Below are 18044 nucleotides of genomic sequence, written 5' to 3'. Positions count from 1 at the left end.
ATACTGATCTAAAAGCAAATCAAAACATGCTTACTCTGAGTCCTTGTTGTCGTAAAGTTGTGTAGAGAGCTTTGCAAAAGAAGGCAGTCGTGCATATGACGTTACACATGCAGCGCCACTGACCAATAAATCAGAATCACAATTACTTTATTAATCCCCAGAGGGAAATTCAAATTTGCTACCAAGCTCCTGAATCAGAGAAGTAAACATGTCTAAAAATAGAAGATAAACTCATCTGAAAAAAAGAATAAATAAAATAAATTTAAATAAGTTCAATAACTTAAGTAAAAGCAAAATTAAGTGATTTCATATACAATGATTCCTATATACATATATTGCACCTGAGTTAAGGATACAGTATACATGGTAAGACAGTGTACCGCAGTTATACAGTGGCATTGTACAGCTTGACTGCAACAGGTAGGAATGATTTCCTGTGTCTCTCAGTTGTGCAGCATGGAAGAATCAGCCATTTACTGAACGTGCTCTTGTGGCTGATCAGCTCCTCATGTAGAGGGTGGGAAGGACAGTTTAAGATTGTTTGTTTTTATTTTGGATAGTGTCCTCTTCTCCAACACCACTGTGATACCCCTTTTCCACCAAATCAGTTCCAGGGCTGGTTCGGGGCCAGTGCTGGTTCACAACTCGTTCAACTTGCGAGCCAGCTGAGAACCAGTTTGCTTTTCCATAGCTCGCGGTGCTAAGGGAAGCCACGTCATTACGTCGCTGTATACGTCATTAGGTCGTTGTATACGTCAGTTACGTCGCTACGTTTGCATAAACCTTGGCATGAATATCGAAGCAAAAGCAACGCGGAAGAAGCAAAAACAACGCGGAAGAAGCAGCAGCAACCACAATAATAATAATGGATGACTTCGCGTTTGTACAGTTGCTGCTTCTCATCGCTTAAAAATGGCGATCTTTCGCGGTCTTGTTATTGTTGTTGGTCTTAACAACTCTGCCCCCCCGCGACGTAAGCGGTTCTTTCCTCTGGCCCAGCAGAGAGTTGGTGCTAGCCTGGAACCGGTTTTTCTGGCCCCAGAGCCAGTTCTTTGTCAGTGGAAACAGAAAACCCGGTTCCAAACTAAGCACTGGCCCCGAACCAGCCCTGGAACTGCTTTGGTGGAAAAGGGGCATCAGAGAGTCCAGTTCCACGCCTACAACATGGCCGGCCTTCCTGATGATCTTATTGAGTCTGTTAGTGTCCTTCACCTTCAAGCCGCTGCCCCAGCAGACGACAGCATACAGGATGGCACTGGCCACCACAGACTCATAGAACCTCCGCAGCATCCGGCAGATGTTGAAGGACCTCAGCCGTCTCAGAAAATAGAGACGACTCTGGCCCTTTTTGTATACCATGTCCACGTTTTTGGACCAGTCCAGTTTATTATCCAAGTACACCCCCAGGTACTTGTATTCCTCCACCACGTCCACACTGACCCCTTGGATGTTAACAGGGTTCACTGGAGCCCTGATTCTCTTCAGATCAACCACCAGTTCTTTCATTTCCGTCACGTTGAGCTGTAGGTGGTTCTTCCTGCTCCACGTGACAAAGTTGTCCACCACCATCCTGTACTCACTCTCATCACCACCAGTAATACGTCCAACCACTGCAGAGTCATCAGAAAAATTTCTGGAGATGGCAGGTCTCCATGCAATAGTTGAAATCAGTGGTGTAGAGAGTGAAAAGGAGAGGAGAAAGGACAGTCCCTTGTGGAGCCCCGGTGTTGCTGATCACTCTGTCCGACACAGCACTGCAAGCGCACATAATGTGGTCTGCCAGTCAAATAATCCACAATCCAGGACACCAGTGGGGCATCCACCTGCATCGCTGTCAACTTCTCACCCAGCAGAGCCGGCCGGATGGTGTCAAAAGCACTGGAGAAATAAAAAAACATGATCCTCACAGTGCTGGCTGGCTTGTCCAGGTGGCCATAGACTTTGTTGAGCAGGTAGATGATTGCGTCCTCTACTCCAAGACGGAGCTGGTAGGTGAACTGAAGGGGGTCAAGAAGTGGTTGGACCATAGGCCGGATCTGCTCCAGGATGAGTCTCTCAAGGGTCTTCATGATGTGTGACGTCAATACCACGGGCCTGTAGTCTTTGAGGTCACTGGGACACGGCTTCTTCAGGGACGAGGCATGACGTCTTCCACAGCACGGGGACCCTCTGAAGACCCAGGCTCATGTTGAAGACATGCTGAAGTACTCCACTTAGCTGGAGGGCACAGGTCTTCAGGGCCCTGGGGCTAACACCATCCGGGCCTGCTGATTTTCCTGCATGGAGTCTCTTCAGCTGTCTTCTCACTTGCTCCTCACTGATGATCGGTGTGGAGGTGACGGGTGGGGGAGGGATGAAGGTGTTTCTTGGGGGGGTGCTCAGCCAGGGGACCTGTTGAGGAGGTGCGAGCGAGGTCCTGAAATGGGGATGAGGTTGGGCAAGAAGAGGTGGGGGAGGGGAGAGAATGTGAAGTGTGTGGTTGTAGCCATCCCGCAGAAGAGTGGTGGTGGTGGGTTGGGGTCACGCCATCAAATCTGTTGAAGTAAAGATTCAGCTCATTCGCTCTTTCCACATTGCCATCCACTCCTTCACTGTTGGTTGGCTTGTAACCAGTGATGGTCTTCATTCCACTCCACACCTCTCTTATGTTATTCTGTTGGAGTTTCCACTCCAACTTCCTTCTGTACTTTTCCTTGGCCTCCCTGATCGTTGCTCTCAGTTCACGCTGTACTCCTCGCACTTCCTCCTTGTTACCGGCTCTGAAAGCCCTCTTCTTCTCATTTAAGACGGCTTTGATGCCCTTCGTTACCCACGGGTTGTTGTTGGGGTAACAGCTGACAGTCCTAGCTGGGACATTGGTGTCCACACAGAAGTTGATGTATCCTGTGATGCACTCTGTGAGCCCATCAATGTTGTCTTCGTGGGGCTCACACAGCGTCTGCCAGTCTGTCACCTGGAAGCATCCCTGCAGTGTCTCATTGGCCTCGTCTGTCCATCTCCTCACTATCCTTGATGTGGTGGGCAGTCTCTTCACCAGAGGCACATAGCAGGGGGAGAGGTAAATCAGGTTGTGGTCTGACCTGCCCAGTGGGGGGAGGGGGGAAGAGCTGTAAGCCTCTTTAACATTAGCATACAGCAGGTCTATTGTTCTTCCCTCTCTGGTAGGACAGTTCACAAACTGGGTGAAAGTGGAAAGTGTTTTGTCCAAATTAACATGATTAAAGTCACCTGAGATAGCAATGAATGCACTCTGGTGTTGAGTCTGTAGCTGGGCTATTGCAGAGTGAATAGCGTCACAAGCAGTGTTCGGGTTTGCAGAGGGGGGAACATAAACAGCCACCATGATAACATTAGAAAACTCCCTGGGCAGATAATATGGATGAAGTCTGACAGCACACAGTTCAACTTCCGGGCTGCAGATGCGCTCCTTCACAGTGATGTGAGCTGGGTTACACCACTGGTTGTTCACAAGAACGGCGAGCCCTCCCCCTTTGCGCTTACCGCTCCTGGCGCAGTCTCTGTCCGCACGCACCGTGTGGAAGCCCTTGATTGTAGCATTGTCCTTGGGAACATATCGGTGCAGCCATGTCTCCAGGAAGCACATTAAACTGCACTCCCGATATTCCGTCTGACTCTGGGCCAGTGCCGTCAGCTCGTCCACTTTATTCCCAAGGGACCTCACGTTCCCCATGATGATAGAGGGGAGACACGGCTTATAAGATTTTTCAATAAGCTTCCGTTGTCTCAAAGCCACCCTCTTCCTCCGTAGTTTCTTATTTCCTCTGCATCCTCTGTGTGTTTTCCGCCAAATTACCGCAGGGATCTCTTCCGGTCTTGTCACTAGAGCGACCGGCTTCAGTTCGATCAACTGATCCCTGGTGTAAACAATGCGGGCGGCGTGGAGTTGTTGTATTGCTGAGCTGAAAAAAAGTTTTGCGACTGCGAACAAAAACACTAAAACTCTTGCAACCCTCATAGTGGCTTGATTACAGTGTTATGGTAACGGAGAAAAATAGCAAAAAAAAAGGAGATAAGACAAGTAGTAAAAATAGAGAAAAAGGATCAGGAGCATTCATCGCAGGCTGCACGCGAGCTGGCGCATGCGCACTAAATCGCTGCGATCTAATGGCGGACAAGCTTTTAATGATTTTTGGAACAGAATTCAGATGCAAAAAAATTCTTTTTTCAACCAGTTTTTTATTTATCTGTGAACTTTACAACCTATTTGAGTATATCACACACAGAAAACCCAGGATTTTATTATGTCATTTTTGTAAGACTAGCACTTGGGGGGGGGAGGAAATGTAATTAATACAGTCCTCGCCTTATGACCTAATAAGATAGCTTTGATCACCTCCTTCATGAAATACATTAAATATGTTTATATTAAAATGTTAGTCATTCTGGTGCTAATTTGTTGCTTGGAGAAAATATTTAGCTCCAAATAAACCCACAAGAGCAAGAGCTTCTTTTCTCACTCGCCATTTTTCAGTGACATTTTTCAATGTGAATGTCATACTGTATTATTAATGAGAAATCCAGTGTAGACGTAGTGTAGATAATAGTGGAGATCTACGACATAATGAACTCAGTGGTGTTGATGGTGGTATTACTTTGAAAGTTGAAGCCTGGGAAGCTGATCTGTTTGAGCAGAGTGTACAGATGAGGAGCACTCCCAGGCCTTGGAGGACATCTACACCAAACAGTGCGGGTCTGTCAAGCATTCCCAACAATGATTGCAGTCAGGAAAGTGCTTTCGCAACCACATTAACAGTATCAGCAGGTATTAAAAAAGCACTGAGGAAACCGTCAACCAACGTGCCAGCTTAAAGCAATGACTGTAGAAAACATGGACAGTGTTGCCTCATGCCCTTCTGTTTTATAGAAATGAAACCAAAACTAACTCCTCCACCATGCTGTCAGATTTGTTTGCGCAGTAGAGATGAGTCTTGAAGTTAGGTACTCAGTTGGTAGGCCCACCCCCTTCTTCCAATACCAAGATCCAGGCCTCATCAATACTTTTCTTTGCGGTGGTTTGTTGGGGGAGCAGCATTGGAGCCAGTGACACCAACAGGCTCATCCATCCATCCATCCATCCATCCATTATCCATAACCACTTATCCTGTGCAGGGTTCGGGGCAAGCTGGAGCCTATCCCAGCTGACTATGGGTGAGAGGCGGGGTACACCCTGGACAAGTCGCGAGATTATCACAGGGCTAACACATAGAGACAAACAACAAACCCATGCAGACACAGGGAGAACATGCAAACTCCACATAGAAAGGCCCCTGTTGGCCATTAGGCCCGAACTCAGAACCTTCTTGCTGTGAGGCAACAGCGCTAACCACTACACCACCGTGCCGCCCCACTTTGCACCTTTAGAGTTTATTTGTATTTATTTACTTATTTATTTCTGAGTTACATGTCGATCCTGAGATTGAGATGCTGACCTCTTCTGCTCCTTGGACCTGCCTGATCCATCTTGATGCCCTATGTCTGGCTGGAGTCTCATCACATTGCTCCTGTGAAGGACGATACAATATGGACAGTCAGAAGTAGCACTTGGAAGATGCTCTGGACTCTTACAGTAATACTTTTATGGCTAAGGACTACAGTTAACTTGCTAACTTTAGGAGTGCAGTTGTCATGAACAGTTTTGCACTCAAGTTTCCATCAATGAACAGTTTATAACTTCAACAAAACAGACTTCATGTTAAAACTATAATGAATTTCCTGGTTACAGGTATACTTTGTGACTATATAGGACACTGTTATGGAAGCGAGTTATTTATAATCACATTGTCTGTTATCACCCAGATGAGGATGGGTTCCCTTTTGAGTCTGGTTCCTCTCAAGGTTTCTTCCTTATGTCTTCTGAGGGAGTTTTTCCTCGCCACCGTCGCCACAGACTTGCTCATTGGGATAAATTAGGAATAAAATTAGCTCATGTTTAAAGTCATTGAAATTCTGTAAAGCTGCTTTGCGACAACGTCGATTGTTAAAAGCACTATAAAAATAAACTTGAGTTGACTTCTTTATTTATTTATTTTCTGTTCAATACTGACACTTTTGCACAATTTTTATTTTCATTCATCACAATTCTTGTTTTTAGCACTATTAATGCACCTGTACAAAGCAAATACATAGATATATAGTTTTTATCGTTACATTTTTGTCTTTATATTGTATAGCCGGCTTGTTCTTGGGATTTTTTAAAAAATTCTATATTATATTGAACAGTGTGTCTTTTTCTTTTTGCATGTCTGATAACTTGCTGCTGTAACATAACAATTTCCCAGCTTAGGATCAATAAAGTAAATCTATCTATCTATCTATCTATCTATCTATCTATCTATCTATCTATCTATCTATCTATCTATCTATCTATCTATCTATACTGTCAATCAGTTCATGTGTCCATGACGTCTTACGATATAGTAGAATAACATTTTAAAAACTAAAGAACAAATGTGTAGATATCAGTATAGGGAAAACTAACTGTTCAAATGAGAATTAGTGGGCCTGCTGTAGATGGAAAGACAGTTTAGATGAGAAAAGAGATATAGAAAGAAAGACTTTTATCATTGAATCACTGTGCTACATGTTATACCACAGATCTCCAGCAGGGGCGCTACACCTGTGGTTGCTACACTTTTTAAAGACAATAAGCCGTCCATGATTTCTTTTTCCCATTGGCTTAAAGTAAAAAAAAAAAGTTAACTCAGATTTTGATTACAAAATAGATCTTGGATGCCACTGAAGACTGTTAAATGTTGATTTTAAAGACTGACCTTTAATTATAGCATGTTCTGAGTTCATTTCTTCAACCCGACAGACCTGGTATCGGGTCCAGTAGAACGCTACTATAATTTACTGATAATGTAAAAGTTCAAAAAAATTGTTTTGGTAAGTCCTGTACTTACTAAAACTTTTGTTTTAACTAAAACTATGTACTTTGTGGTTTTTCTATGTTTTTTCTTCTTTTTTTGTCCAGTTGTTATCAAGAAGGTGCTGAATGAAAAAAAAAAGTGGCATCTTTGTGCATGGGATCATTGCTATCACAACGTTATCCACTGTCTAATCTAGAATAAGCTTTATGCGAGGATTTTAAAAAATGTAAATTTCTCTTTTGGTTTATTCCAGTTTACTCAGGCACAGTAACAGTCACAATGTTACTGACCCTGGAATGATATTTCCTGAGGTCTTACCATAAAGACCTTTGCCATAAAGACAAAGATTATATACAGTACTGTGCAAAAGTCTTAGCCCCCCTTCCATATTTTTTTTTTCATCTGAACTTTGTTATAGATTTCTATTTTATGACTTCTACATTATCAAGTCAGTCCATGGCGGCTGGCCCATAGGGGGCGCTTGGGCACCGCCCTCCCAGAATTGGAGGGGAAAAAATATTTTACCAGCTGGGAGGTCCGTATGGTGAAATACCGTGACCAAGGTCATGAAAGTACTGAGCGAGGCCCTCTGGGCCGAGGTCAGTATTCAAGGCCGAGGTCACGGTATTTCACCATACGGACCGACCTTAAGCTGGTAAATAATATATTTATTTTTTTCTTTACCAAATTCTAACAGAAAACGAGAGTGCCCGAAAGGGAAAACCGAGACGAGACGCCATTTTGAATCCTCATTCACGGCTGTAATGCAAATTGCTTCTTCCTCGGTATACAAGTGCACTTCCATGGCAAAAAAAAAACCAACTACATTTTGCCGCCTATGTAGTCCCCTATTTATACAAAATTGAGTCATTCAGGATTCAGCCATGTTTTTGCTCGGTGTTAGCAAGTTACAGGTTTTTAGCTTTCTCCTGAAATGTTTTCTTTAATTTTGTCTTCCTCAGGGTAGTAAAACTCGCTTTCGCTGTGAACACTGTCGTTATCGCTATCCATGCTGTAAAATTAATGCTATTTTCCTGAGAAATGCTGGCAAAAATGTATAAAATTTTTTGATAATCTTATTAAAAAAAAGATAAATGTTGACAAAAAATGCTACGACGTTTGTTGTTGTTGTGAACTAGCGAGTCGCCAGAGGTCCGTAACTGGGGTCTGTATCATAGGATACGGACCCGCTCACCAGCCAATCAGAGCGCAGGATTTGATGGAAACTGCACCGCCATATATATATATATATATATATATATATATATATATATATATATTTACAAATTTTATTATCAATGTCAGTTTTATTTAATAGTGTGTGCCTACATGTAATCTGAATTATTTAAACAACATTTTCACCAACTGACGCTCATTCAACAGTGAATTTCCACCGACAGACTCGTATCATTTCTCTTCTTGGGTGCTCGTCAAAGCGCCACAGAAGTGCAGTGAAATAGCCAATCGTGTATGGCTCCTAGGGAAAAATAATAAATATTTGGCCAATCAGCATCGCCGAATTTAATGGTTTTGGGGAGCTGGAAATTTTGCCCACTACAGAAAATGTAGCTCTCTCTATCTCTCTCTGTCTGTCTGTGGTGAGAGGTGATGTTCAAAACTAGACTTTTGGTTCATACTGGACAATAATCACACATCTTTCTTGTCATAGTTTGTATTCACAACAAGAGTGTCAACACTGTGTTTCACTCCCCCCCCATTTCACAGAAATACACCTAGCTCAGAACACACACACACACACACACACACCTCATTTCATAGTCGTTCTCTCACACAGAAATCTTACACTCACCTTAGAATCAGACACACACACCACCCCTCTCTCTCTCTCTCTCTCTCTCTCCCTCTCTTTCTTTTCATACAATCACTGTCCCACACTCACCTTAGAAACCTTTCTCCCCACTCACTCACACACACACACACACACACACACACACACACACACACACACACACACACACACACACACACAGTTGATTTGTATAGATTGTGCTGAAATCATACCCTTGCTGTAAACTTCTCTCAAGAACTTGAGTATTGTATTTGATCCCGTTCCTTTCCAAAGCATAAATGGAGCCTGATATAGCTGTAAATTGTTCATTTACTTTACCTGTGAGACTGCTGATTTTGAGAAGGAAATTAAATTATTATTGTGGAATTGTTGTCATTTTCTGACTGTTCATTTGAATGCTTATACTGGACTCGGCAGGGAAATCTATTGGCACACCAGCCCCACCAAGAATTTCTCTCACCAGCCGCCACTGGAGTCAGTCCAAAAACATTTTAGAGTTCCAAATATGAGTTTCCCCAGCACAAAATTAAATGTATCTGAGCAGCATATTACATTACAAGAGAGCACTTTTCAGATTAAAAAATAACACATAATAAACGCGGGCGGCACGGTGGTGGCACTGTCGCCTCACAGCAAGAAGGTCCGGGTTCGAGCCCTGTGGCCAGTGAGGGCCTTTCTGTGCGGAGTTTGCATGTTCTCCCCGTGTCTGCATGGGTTTCCTCCGGGTGCTCCGGTTTCCCCCGCAGTCCAAAGACATGCAGGTTAGGTTAACTGGTGACTCTAAATTGACCGTAGGTGTGAATGTGAGTGTGAATGGTTGTCTGTGTCTGTGTCAGCCCTGTGATGACCTGGTGACTTGTCCAGGGTGTACCCCGCCTTTCGCCCTTAGTCAGCTGGGATAGGCTCCAGCTTGCCTGCGACCCTGTAGAACAGGATAAAGCGGCTACAGATAATGCAATGAGATGAGACATAATGAACGCTACTGGGGTTTGGTGCAAAAATAAGAAGTGACTGTCAAAGTGTCCAGAAGAACTGCGGCTGGTTTTGTAAGATGCTCAGTAAAACCTACTGTACAGCTCATTTCCTTATCAAATTGCATTCACTGGACCTGAGACTGCAAAGGGAATTTCGTCTCACAACAAATACTGACTTTGTTTCATTTATTATGGCTTAGTATTTTTAAATGTTGAAACATCTCATCTCATCTCATTATCTCTAGCCGCTTTATCCTGTTCTACAGGGTCGCAGGCAAGCTGGAGCCTATCCCAGCTGACTACGGGCGAAAGGCGGGGTACACCCTGGACAAGTCACCAGGTCATCGCAGGGCTGACACATAGACACAGACAACCATTCACACTCACATTCACACCTACGGTCAATTTAGAGTCACCAGTTAACCTAACCTGCATGTCTTTGGACTGTGGGGGAAACCGGAGCACCCGGAGGAAACCCACGTGGACAACATGCAAACTCCACACAGAAAGGCCCTCGCCGGCCACGGGGCTCGAACCCGGACCTTCTTGCTGTGAGGCAACAGTGCTAACCACTACACCACCATGCCGCCCTAAATTTCATGATTTTTAAGCCATTTTTGCTCTACAGCATTTCTGTACATGTGCCTAAGACTTAAAAAAAACAAGGTTTTCGGACAGACATTTGACCTCACAGTGACCTTGACCTTAGACCTTTTGATCTCAAAATCTAATCAGTTTATCTTTGTCCCCAAATGCACAAATGGTGAAAGTTTGGTGAAATTCCTTTCATTCGCCTTGGAGATATTGTGTTCACAAGGTTTTCGGACAGACATTTGACCTCACAGCAGGGGCGGAGCTCAGGTATTGTGTCAGGGGGGCGGGAGATGTTTGGGCCCCCCCTCACTGATATGTTGCAGTAGCCCAAACAGTCTATTATACTAGCCAATTCTAAATGTTGGCTTATACTAGCGTAATTTCAGCAACCTTTCCATTCACACATGTAACATGCAGTACAAACCAAAATATTTAATATACAGTAAGCCTCGCATATAACGGACCACTTGGGACTAGCCATTTTTGTCCGTTATATGCGAAATCTGTTGTATGCATATACCGTACTTTGTCTGTTATACACATATAGCAGACTACTGTTCATTATACACCCAGTCATCTTGAAGGGAGTGCACACTGTTCTGTCTGTTTTGACCATGTATGTTCAATTACTGTAACATACACATGTACATGTATGTGATATTTTGATTATTTCAAAGAAATTAAAGTCCTTTTGCCATTCATTAGGTATCTTTATTCTTTCCTACCAGCACTGTACATTTAACAGTTAATCCAGAATATCCTAACTCACTCCATATAAAGAAAAGAAGCAATTATGGTCAAATGCCCTGAGACTCCGACCCTACATCATCAAAAGACCAAAAAGAAGCAATTATGGTCAAATGTCTGAGACTCCGACCCTATATCATCAAAAGACCTAAATGAACCAATTACTAGTTAAATGCCCTGTGACTGCAAGATGATTGACTGAAAAAGAGAGTTCTCACAATTCAAAACACTGCAAGATACGCTGAATCTACATGTATGCAAAGTTGAATAGAATGTTCATTATGTAACACTGTGAGGAATGATTTGGCAGTAAAAACAACTTCCAGCTGTGTACTGAAGTACTTGGATTACAAACACACAAAGTTTATACAGAGGATCAGTCCCGCACACCATAACCCCTCTGTGGCGGGTTAGAACACAACTTATGACTGCACAAAGTCCAAAATTGAGCTTTGCTTAAGCCGCTTTGGTGTCGGGGAAACAGGCTGCATGACGTCACTTTGATCGATATCGCTGATTGGCAACCAGACTTAGCATGCTGCGCTACATCACGCTGTGCATTGTGTGTTAAAAACTCTTCGTGGGCGAAACGGCATTGGTGTCCATTGTATGCGAGGCTATTTTAATGGAAATGCACTAGACTGGGACCAGAGATTTTGGTACGTTATATGCGATTGTCCTGTATATAAAGGCCGGTATATGCGATGAAATTTAAAGGAGTTATAGTTAGACGGGACTGGGACCACGAGAATCAGTACGGTGTAGGCGAATATCCGGTTTATCCGAGGCCGTAGTATGCGATGTTTACTGTATGTTTATTTCAGAAAAAAAAAACTTTGATCATAGCTGCCTATTCCGGTCAAACAAGCAAACAACAACTTTACAAACTCATTTAACATGTTAAAGGGACAACAACTATCCCATCCTTTTTAAAGAAAAGAAACTTAGGCTAAATGAAAACAATATCCCATAGCCCACGCCGATCAGAAAAATGAGCAACTGTGAACTCAAGAATGTTAAAAGGAGGGAGGGAAATGACGCATTTTATAAACAAAATGTTAAACAGACAAAAACTATGCCTAACCCAGCCTACATAATATATTTTTATTGAACAATTTTGTTGTAAATAATTCCGAATGGACATGTGGTCAATAAACTGTATTAAAAAAAAAAAATCCAGACCAGTGGGGGCGGCCCCCCAGCGGTGAGGCCCTGGATTGTTCGCGCCGCAGCACCCCCCAAATCTTCACTACTGCTTCACATACCCCTTTTCCACCAAATCAGTTCCAGGGCTGGTTCGGGGCCAGTGCTGGTGCTGGTTCACAACTCGTTCAACTTGCAAGCCAGCTGAGAACCAGTTTGCTTTTCCATAGCTCAGGGTGTTAAGCAGTAGTCTGGCTAATGTGACTTCAAAGCTCTGCGAGCATTTGGTCTGGCAAAGATATTAAGCCCAACCGTTTCCCAAAGGCGTGGTTGACCCGCCTCCCTGAAATGCCTCAGTTTGCTACTGGTCGAAGCCAGAAAAGGCTGTGACGAAGCTTAAACCAATCACATCACTCTTTCCTCTGACGTATGTGACGCGACGGAAACTGATTGAGTAACAGGAAGAAGATAAATACCTCCAGGGCTGCTCTTTGCTCCGTTTTCAATGAGAACTTCCCGTTGAATGCTTTCAATACAGCATCTACCGCTGTGTCAAAGGCTTGCTGCTGCTCCATGTTCGTAATGTTTCTAGTAAATGAAGCACTTCCGGCATAGATTCTGTAAACAATCTATGGCTTCCGGTTGCAGCTCTACTACATCACTGCCTTGAACACGCCTCTACCCAGGGCCGTTGGAGATGCTCAAAGTTGATTGGCTCCCGATTTTTTGGGAGCTTGGAAGAGCTGGAGATAGCTTGCCTTGCCAGACTAAGCTCGCAACAGGCCCTCGTGTTGCGTCACACTTAGGATGGGCGGGCCCAGGCTAGCTAAGCAGAGCCGTGTCATTACATTGCTGTATACGTCAGTTACGTCGCTGCGTTTGTATAAACCTTGGCATGAACATCGTAGCAACAACAACACGGAGAAGAAGCAGCAGCAGCAACAACAATAATAATGGATGACTTCGCGTTTGTACAGCTGCTGCTTCTCGCCGCTTAAAAATGGCGACCTTTCGCGATCTTACTATTGTTGTTGGTCTTAACAACTCCGCCCCCCCACTGACGTAAGCGGTTCTTTTCTCTGGCCCAGCAAAGAGTTGGTGCTAGCCTGGAACCCGTTTTTCTGGCCCCAGAGCCAGTTCTTTGTCAGTGGAAACAGAAAACCCGGTTCCAAACTAAAGGCCCTTTTCCACTACCCTTTTTCAGCTCACTTCAGCCCGACACGGCTCGCGTTTCGACTACCAAAAACCAGCACGACTCAGCTTGCTTCAGCCCTGCTTAGCCCCTAAAACTCGCACCGTTTTGGAGTGGGGCTGAAGCGAGCCAAACTGAGCCGAGTGAGGCTGGGGGCGTGAGCAGACACTCCCCTGTGCACTGATTGGTGAGGAGGAGTGTCCTCACATGCCCACACACGCCCCGCGAGCGCGCTGGGATCTGTAAACACCGCAAACCCGGAAGAAGAAGAATTACGAATTACGAGAATTTCTGAAGCCTTATGCGTCTCGCCTCATCTATACGCTCTTGCCAGTATCTCTTGGCGTTGTCGGTGACAACAAGCCACAGCACCAAGACCAGCAACACTAACGACTCCATGTCCTCCATGTTTATTGTTTACTATTCGGGTCGTGAGACTACTGCTTAAAAGCTCACTGATGTCACTGTTTGCGCTGCTTAACGACATCACCTGACGTCCACCCACTTTCACTAACTCCACCTAATGTGTCCACCCACTTCCAGCCAGCACGGTTCAGCGCGGTTGTAGTCGAAATGCAACTCCAACAGCCCCGCTCAGCTCGACTCAGCACGGCACGGCTCAGCCCGACTCAGCCGCGTTTGTAGTGGAAAAGCGGCATAAGCACTGGCCCCGAACCAGCCCTGGAATTGATTTGGTGGAAAAGGGGTATCAGTTCTAAGGCTACAAAGGTCACTTTTTTTTTTTTATGCCTCTGCCACTGTAAGGTGCAGAAGGCATTATGTTTTCAGGTTGTCCGTCCGTCTGTCCGTCCCGAAACCTTGTGAACACGATATCTCAAAGGCTAATGAAAGGAATTTCAAACTTTCACCATTTGTGCGCTTTGGGACAAATATGAACTGAGATCAGAAGCTCTAAAGTCAAGGTCAAGGTGTGGTGTAGGATCGCTTCCCACCCAGGTGAGTTCCAGGATTCGTTCTGCGTTGTGGTGTGTATGCCGGGTCGACAATGCCAACATTTGCATATCGTTTGCATGCGGCGTTCTGATTGGTGGACGTTGAGGAGAGGTGTGGTGTAATTTTGTCTCGATCTACCCTGCATATGTCGGAAGCCGATTTCCAGTTGTACCTTAGTGAGGGCGCGTGCGGGCAGTTTGGGGCAGAGATGGTTTCTAACAACAGGATGTGAGGAGTTATCGGCTTGTTGTTTAAAGGTAATTGGTTTATTTTTTTTAAAGAAAGTAGAGCAGGAAATGAATTTTATTCTGTCACAGGGCTTTTCGGTTTCTTGTGCGGTTTTATTCCTGTGTTTACATTTATATACTTCATGTTTTTTTTTTTTTTGCTGCTTGAACTGAGAGAAGTTACAGCTAGCATGCTAGGCTGACTTTTTGTTTTTGTTTATTTATATTTATTTACAGTTTAATGTTTGTTTTTCTCCACTGGTTGTTCTAGCACATTAGTTTTTTTCCCCCCTAATCATTTTTGCGAGGGCAAAGTTTCCAAGACGACTCGTTCTGTAACCAAGAGGGTCGTGTCCCAAATAACTCCCCTTTCCCTACATAGGTGCCCTACATTAGGCACTTCGTTACCTTTCTTGGCTGGTTTTTGAAAGTTATGGTGGTTTCTGAGCAGCAATTTAACTTTTTTTCTTCTTCCTCTTTCCCCCTAATAGGAAATCGAGAGATGTGTTAAAGCAAATGCGCGTGTAAATACCATTCCTCCTTTAATTAGTCATAGCTAACTTAGTCATATCCCCCGAAATAGTCACAACAGTGCGTCATCACTCATTGGTTTGTTCACTTTGATTGTTTGTTTTAACTCCTTTTAGAGCAGTTTCCGAAATACCACTGACAACCAGGTATATCTATATGGAAGCCCGTGAAAAAAAAAATCAAGTCACACACTTGACAATGCATAAAATCAGGCAGATACAAATCAAGAGCTTCAGTGTATTAATGTTCAGTGTTCAGACATCAGAATGGGAAAAATTGTGATCGCAAAGTGTGAATTTCTTTCTTTCACTGTGGCATCATGGGTGTTGGTTTGTGCCAGATGGAATGAACTGGTTTGAGTATTTCAGAAACTGCTCCTGATCTCCTGGGGTTTGTTGTCACACACAAGACTCTGTAGAGTTTACACAGAATGGTGCGAAAAACAAAAAACATCATTGAGTGAGCGAGCGAGCGACTGTTCTGTAGGTGGAAACAAATGCCTTGTTGATAAGAGAGAAAAATGAACAGATTCGTAGTTCGAACTTTTTTTTTTTTTAATGTCAGTAAGGATATAGTAACTCGTAGCAACTCTTTACAACCGTGGTGAGCAGAAAAGCATCTCCAGCATTTGAGAGCAGAACAACACATTGGGTTCCGGTCCTGCGAAGAACAGGGTGCTTAGAATCAAAAGCAAGTTCGTATTAAAGTGGCTGCTGAGTGTGTGTTGTCATAATAATGAGAACGTATCGCATAATTTATAACTTGCAATGCAATACTGTTGGAATTCACTCGTCATAAAAATGACTTTTCCCACACGACTATGTAGAGTTTACACAGAATGGTGCGAAAAACAAAAAACATCATGGAGCGAGCGAGCGAGCGACTGTTCTGTAGGTGGAAACAGACGCCTTGTTGATAAGAGAGAAAAATGAACAGATTCGTAGTTCGAACTTTTTTTTTTTATGTCAGGAAGGATGTAGCTAGTAACTCGTAGCAACTCTTTACAACCGTGGTGAGCAGAAAAGCATCTCAGCATTCAAGAGCAGAACAACACATTGGGTTGCGGTCCTGCGAAGAACAGGATTCTTAGAATCAAAAGCAAGTTTGTATTAAAGTGGCTGCTGAGTGTGTGTCGTGATGATAATGAGAACGTATCGCATAATTTATAACTTGCAATGCAATACTGTTGGAATTCACTGGTCATAAAAATGACTTTTTTTTCCCCACACACGACTCTGTAGAGTTTACACAGAATGGTGTGAAAAACAAGAAACATCATGGAGTGAGCGAGCGACTGTTCTGTAGGTAGAAACAAACGCCTTGTTGATAAGAGAGGAAAATGAACTGATTCGTAGTTCGAACTTTTTTATGTTAGGAAGGATATAGTAACTCATAGCAACTCTTTACAACCGTGGTGAGCAGAAAAGCATCTCAGCATTCGAGAGCAGAACAGCACATTGGGTTCCGGTCCTGTGAAGAACAGGGTGCTTGGAATCAGCAAGTTCGTATTAAAGTGGCTGCTGAGTGTGTGTCGTCATAATAATGAGAACGTATCGCATAATTTATAACTTGCAATGCAATACTGTTGGAATTGACTCGTCATAAAAATGACCTTTCCCACACGACTCTGTAGAGCAGGGGTGTCAAACCTGATCCATAAAGGGCCTTGTGGCTGCAGGTTTTCATTCCAGCCATGCAGCAGCACACCTGACTTGGCTCATTCAATCAACTGAACTGTCTTCACACAGTCAAATACTTGCAGCCACACCCACCCTTGATTAAAGGGTGGGTGTGTCAGTTGATTGAATAAGCCAAATCAGGGTGCTGCTGCATGGCTGGAATGAAAACCTGCAGCCACATGGCCCTTTATGGATCAGGTTTGACACCCCTGCTGTAGAGTTTACACAGAATGGTGCGAAAAACAAAAAACATCATGGAGTGAGTGAGCGTATGCGACTGTTCTGTAGGTGGAAACAAACACCTTGCTGATAAGAGAGGAAAATGAACCGATTCGTAGTTCGAACTTTTTTTTTTTAATGTCAGGAAGGATATAGTAACTCGTAGCAACTCTTTACAACCGTGGTGAGCAGAAAAGCATCTCAGCATTCAAGAGCAGAACAACAAATTGGGTTCCAGTCCTGCGAAGAACAGGGTGCTTAGAATCAAAAGCAAGTTCGTATTAAAATGGCTGCTGAGTGTGTGTCGTCATAATAATGAGAACGTATCGCATAATTTTATAACTTGCAGTGCAGTACTGTTGTAATTGACATCATAAAAACTAGGTAGAACTCGACACCAACGGCGTCGATGGGGATGCCTCCGCCTGGTAGACTACACGCCTTATTAAGTTGTGATTTGGGGATGGACATTTGACCTCACAGTAATCTTGACCTGTGACCTTTTAACCTCAAAATCTAATCAGTTCATGTTTGTCCCCAAATGCACAAATGGTGAAAGTTTGGTGAAATTCCTTTCATTTGCCTTGGAAATATTGTGTTCACAAGGTTTTCGGACAGACATTTGACCTCACAGTGACCTTGACCTTAAACCTTTTGATCTCAAAATCTAATCATGTTTGTCCCAAAGCGCACAAATGGTGAAAGTTTGGTGAAATTCCTTTCATTAGCCTTTGAGATATCGTGTTCACAAGGTTTCGAGACGGACAACCCGAAAGCATAATGCCTCCTGCACCTTAAGGTGGTGGAGGCATAATGACTTTTCCCACATGACTCTGTAGAGTTTACACAGAATGGTGCGAAAAACAAAAAACATCATGGAGTGAGTGAGCGAGCGACTGTTCTGTAGGTGGAAACAAACGCCTTGTTGATAAGAGAGGAAAATGAACAGATTCGTGGTTCGAACTTTTTTTCTTTTGTCAGGAAGGATATAGTAACTCATAGCAACTCTTTACAACTGTGGTGAGCAGAAAAGCATCTCAGCATTCAAGAGCAGAACAACACATTGGGTTCCGGTCCTGCGAAG

The 18044-nt window shown here is 43.7% G+C and overlaps 1 protein-coding gene across 5 annotated transcripts in view; it reads left to right on the top strand.

The window, feature by feature from the left end:
- Positions 1-14474: 14474 nt before the first annotated feature.
- The window catches only part of b3gnt2b (UDP-GlcNAc:betaGal beta-1,3-N-acetylglucosaminyltransferase 2b), a 109270-nt gene continuing 105700 nt past the window's right edge, over positions 14475-18044 (top strand). For 2 of the 5 annotated variants that reach the window (XM_060933442.1, XM_060933437.1), the window contains exon 1: positions 14476-14561. The gene's annotated coding sequence lies outside the window, so the exon portion shown is untranslated. Of the gene's footprint in view, positions 14562-18044 lie in introns of all 5 variants that reach the window. The other 3 variants (XM_060933438.1, XM_060933439.1, XM_060933440.1) reach the window with 3 other exon arrangements.

Source organism: Neoarius graeffei, chromosome 11, assembly GCF_027579695.1.
Source record: "Neoarius graeffei isolate fNeoGra1 chromosome 11, fNeoGra1.pri, whole genome shotgun sequence".
Classification (NCBI taxonomy): Eukaryota; Metazoa; Chordata; class Actinopteri; order Siluriformes; family Ariidae; genus Neoarius; species Neoarius graeffei.
This window is presented reverse-complemented; position numbering and strand designations above follow the sequence as displayed.